The sequence below is a fragment of the Misgurnus anguillicaudatus genome, chromosome 23, assembly GCF_027580225.2.
Source record: "Misgurnus anguillicaudatus chromosome 23, ASM2758022v2, whole genome shotgun sequence".
Lineage (NCBI taxonomy): Eukaryota > Metazoa > Chordata > Actinopteri > Cypriniformes > Cobitidae > Misgurnus > Misgurnus anguillicaudatus.
This window is the reverse complement of record NC_073359.2, coordinates 37,455,001-37,460,000: the sequence shown is the minus strand read 5'-3', so window position 1 is coordinate 37,460,000 and position 5,000 is coordinate 37,455,001. Positions and strand designations below refer to the sequence as shown.

The window sequence follows — 5,000 nt, the reverse complement described above, 5'->3', positions numbered from 1 at the left end:
TACACTATCCCACCCCTTCTGAAACCCAAGCATACAGGACAGAGACTCCAACACACTTTAAATACCTTTACAACTTTCATTTTTCACCCAGAATGTGTTTCATTTAAAAAGCAATGCATGAAAACACAAGTAAACAAGATCTGTTTAGTTTAAAGCTCTCTCACCACAACAAGGTACAGATCTACGAGCGAGAACACGAGACAAGACGAGAGACAAACATTTGCTACCATTTGCAAACATTAATTAAACATGGAGCTGACATACAAAAATCACAAGGACACGCATAAATAACATTAATAATAACCAAAAACACAAACTTGTACTTAAGATAAAAATAAACAATTGGTTTGTACAGGCAAAAGCCCAATAAAGAACAGGATTATCCAAAGACTCAGGTCACCAATCAACAAATAAAGGCTCAAGCCATTCCTGTCTCTTAAATTTTTTTGTGTGTTTTCTTTGGCAAACTTTTGTTAAACATGAAACAGACAAAAACATACAAACATCACAAAGTCATGAAGCTGACAAAGACAAACAACACGCATGACAAAAACACAGATTATCTGAACATGAACAACCATTAAAGGGTATGTAAACTGATTAAGGTTAAAATTAATGAGGTTAGATTGGCCTTGACATTGAACATAGGCCAGAACATGTTTGTATAAATAAAGATACTATAAAGTGCACTAAAACAGCAACATAAATAATAATAAAAAACAAACACAAGAATATTCTTAAGTAAAACTGTAAAGTGCATTTTGTTTACTTTTGAACTATATAAATCAATAGATTGTACTTGTTGAAGCACTTTAAAACAACAAACAAGCCTCTTTCTCTCTCCTACAGATGGCACAGGAGAAGTGGCATCACACAGGTAAGTTATTTACACAGTTCTCCTCTTTTCCAACTCGTACAGCACATTGTCAAACCCAGAGGTGGTGGATTTCCTAGTGGATGGACAGTAGGAAAATACCTTCTGGGTGCTTACAGACACTTTTTCCTTGAAAGGTGTGTACCTCTTCCAATGTCCAACACAATTAGGCACGTTGCAAGCCCCACATGACTGCAAAGACTTGTTAGGCATGAATCCCTTGACTGTTGGTGCTGGAGGTACAAAGCTCCGGGCTGCACGATGGCCCATGAAACAGGATGGAGGGAGCCTGTGGCTGTGCGGGGAGAACCAGCAGTATGGGTGCTGTCGACATAGGGGGTGATCATAGGTGGGCGCAGCAGGCTTTGGCTGGAGGTGGGTGGACGCAGCAGGCCTTGGCCGAGTGGAGGAGGATGATGCCATGGGCTGAACGGGCCGGTTCACAGCAGGCACAGGCTATGGCTCTTCAAAAATAATCTGGAAATATAAAATAAACATGTAATGAGTATTGTAAGGAGTATTGTAATTTCCTAAATAAAGATAGCTCCTCCCCAAAGAGCACAGCATGAGATCACCATGCAGGCTCGTGAAAACAACTCTCTACGATTCACAGCTGACTTCCCACCCAGTCCCGGCGCCATGGGCGGGCTTTAGGGGGCCGGGCCCGCCCTGTGAGTCACCAGTGCCAGCCCTGGACGAGCCTGCGGTCTCCCTTCACCTGTTCATCAGCTCCATGTTTTAATCAATAGGCAACTGTTATTAATTAAAAGTTGTTGTTTTGGACATATATAACTCCTGAATAAAAAATAAAATGTGTTTGGTCTGATTAAAAAAATATTTATTTTAAAAGTATTTGATTGGTTTGTCAATAGTGAGCGCGGAAATGTTTGGTTGTTTGCTAAGCGCGCCCCACCGCTTAACGTTAAGACACGATTTGTAGTGAGACTGACACGTTATGGTTCTGCTGTTATCTTTCAACTATTTTCGCTGCTGAAACAACAAAAACACAGTCAACATTGCGTGTAAAATGTAAGTGGCTTAATATTAATTACTTGTTTGTTGTTGTCATGAAATCTGTCACATTTTCAACTGTGATGTGATGCTGCTTAACTGTATCATGTTATTAAAAACTCCACATTTTTACCGCAGTATGTTTAACCCACTTTGTTAACACACTTTGTGTTTGCTGCGCTTATTTGTTTAACTTTGCGTTATTACATTATGCACTTTCTGTCGCCATTGAGACTAAAGGATGCAGAATCATTGTCGTGTTTTGGTGATTGTTATTGGCGTTTTTAATCAGACTAGGCTACTTGTTCGGTTGGGCAAGTAAAATTCTCTTTCACTTGGCCTTTTAAAAAATCCATTTGTCTCTGATATTAAGCGGACAAGCGTTGATGTCGAGCCCAGCGACGTGTTTTTATCTACACATCCTCATCCCATGTCGTCAATATTTGACGCACTTGACCATGCGTCAATATGTTACGCGGAGGGTATACCTTTCGCGTCATTTTTTGACGAACTGGGGACTTCAATACTATTACGTCCGTTGCATTCTCTTTCCTGTTTTCTTAACATTTTTCTTAACATTAAACAGTTGTCACCTGGCGTTGAGGTTAGAGTTAGGTACGACAGTTGTCACCTGGCGTTGGGGTTAGAGTTAGGTTTGGGTAGGGATGTCATTATGTAAATCTAACCCTAAACCGACGCGAAAATGGTAAGAAAATAGGAAAGAGAATGCAACGGACGTAATAGTATTGAAGTCCCCAGTTCGTCAAAAAATGACGTGAAAGGTACACCCTCCGCGTAACATATTGACGCATGGTCAAGTGCGTCAAATATATTTGTGTTTAGACTGCTTCAGTAGGCTGGTCCAATCTTTACGACTTTTCCGTTGTATTTCGTTAATGGAGAGGTATGTTGTTCTTCCTCGCTTTTTGTCCATTTAATTCATAATTAATGATATTATGCATTGCAATGAGGTTGATCTCATTTGTGCCCCCCCTGAAAAATGAAATGCCCGTCCGTGAATTTGTGTCTGGCGCCGGGTCTGTTCCCACCGAGACCATTTGGTTTTCAGAGATCACACTTTTAGGATGTCATACATTTGTATTCTCATTCTCTCAAAGCAAACTGTATATGAAATGCCACATGCACAAAGAATCTGAAACTGATCTTATTTGTTTTCACTCAATGCAAGTGGTTAATGGTCTCACTCACTCACTACAATGTTAAAGTTTAAGCAAACTTCATTCAATGTTGATAGACACCTCCCATCTTAGGCATAAACCAATCACCCACTGTATGCAAACTAAGGACAGCTCTGAGTTTTACAACAACCAATCAGCGGGTCTTTCTGTACTTGGTGTCTTTGATACAGCATCATATATTTTATTTTATTTTTGAGGAATCATTAACCAGATCTTCATCTTTAGCAGGTATGCAATGGTTTTTCGTTTGAGTGTTTCATATTTGAATTGGAATGTAAATTGGCTTCTGAATTATGTTTTTCTTACCTGGTTAATAAATTGTTATGTTTGATTTTATTCTGTGTCTTAATCCCAGTTAGGTAGTGAATAATACATCAGCTGAGGATTTGAGATACGACTAGCACTTGGCGTTAGTTTAAGTGTACTTAGAAGCGTGGAGGCTAACAATATGTGTTTCCGTTTAGAGTAACATTTTTGATCTCTTTAAATAGGGTCAGCCTCGAACTCTGATTATTTCAATATTATTCTATCCATTAACTCTGGTTAGAAATAATTATTGTAATAAGTAAGTGTCACCTCTAAGGGGAATAAATAAAGTATGTTTAAAGTTGAGCAAGCATGGAGCGGCCGCTTAAGTGTATAGTCCAACCTCTGGCAGCAACCAATACTGATTCGCTTATGAAAGTTGACCAGTATATTAATTATAAGGCAAATACTAGGATCAAGTGTGACTATGAGAACCGCATAAACGAGTGTAATACCAGAGCTTAATGAGAATAAACAAACATCCATCTAAATTCTGTAAGTGTTAAAAGTAATAATCAATCTGGCTTGTATTATAATATAAACAAGATCTTTATCTTTGGAGTCAGATAAATAAACCTAATTTCATAACGCCAAAACGTCATTTGCAAGTGCCGGACAAGACAGAACGCGCTAGAATCCTCCGCCATGCCGTTGGTTTCCACCATTTGGGCCTACGGATGGATGGGTGATATACCCCCCCCCCCACAGTATTGTTATGATGTGTGCGATTTGCTTTCCACAGCCAACAGGTGAAACAAAGTGCTTATGACAACTTACCTCCGCTTCTCACCACGCCCATCCAGCCTCATGATGAACATGCTTGTACTGGACCTGAGGCCGGTCTGGTGTTGTGAGGGATGTTGGCAGCACAGGAGCTTCCGGGAACGGTGCATCCGACAGCACTTTCGGGTGAGGCATCCACTTCGGCAGTACCGTCGCCCCGTAGTATTTTTCTCCTCCCTGGCAGTGAAAGATGAGATGGACTTGGTATTTAAGTTGGGCAGTGAAATGGCAAGACCGCCGAGGATGGGGACGTCTCAAACTCTGCAATCCTCTTATACTGTCCCTTCAAAGAAGCCGTGACCTGGCTGAGGTGAGCTGTTTGGCTGGTGCTCGGTTCTTCAGCATCTTGGAGGAGGAGGTAGAGGAGGCGACTGTCCTCGGTCACCTGTGCCGCCTGAGCGTACATCATGCAGCCAAACTTGCACTTCTGAGCTGCTCTGAATCCATTGTCACTGAAAATGATATTATGAAATTTTGTGTTGGTGTGTTAGATGTTTAATTATCCATTTCATCATAGGTTTCAACTGCTATTGAACCCACCGACCACAGTTGTTATCCACATACACACCCTTTGGAGCAGGAGCGTTGGCCCGGCAAAAGCGGGCGACCAGACCTCTGGCCATGCGTACGTAACACCTCTCGGACCCGGACAGCACCACTGTGGTCAAGAACTGACCCCACTCATTCAGCATGATGGTGACGTACTGCACGGTGCCCTCCCTGGCCGTTGTTGTAGATCTTCCCTTGAGAATCTATAAAAACAAAGCAGAACATTCATTGTGTGGTGTTTATCAACAATCAGTCTGTTCCATTGATCATTAACATCT

General features: G+C 41.3%; 1 long non-coding RNA gene across 1 annotated transcript in view; it reads left to right on the top strand.

The window, feature by feature from the left end:
- The window catches only part of LOC141359649 (uncharacterized), a 37,153-nt gene that overhangs the window by 15,210 nt on the left and 16,943 nt on the right, over positions 1–5,000 (top strand). The window lies entirely within an intron of this gene.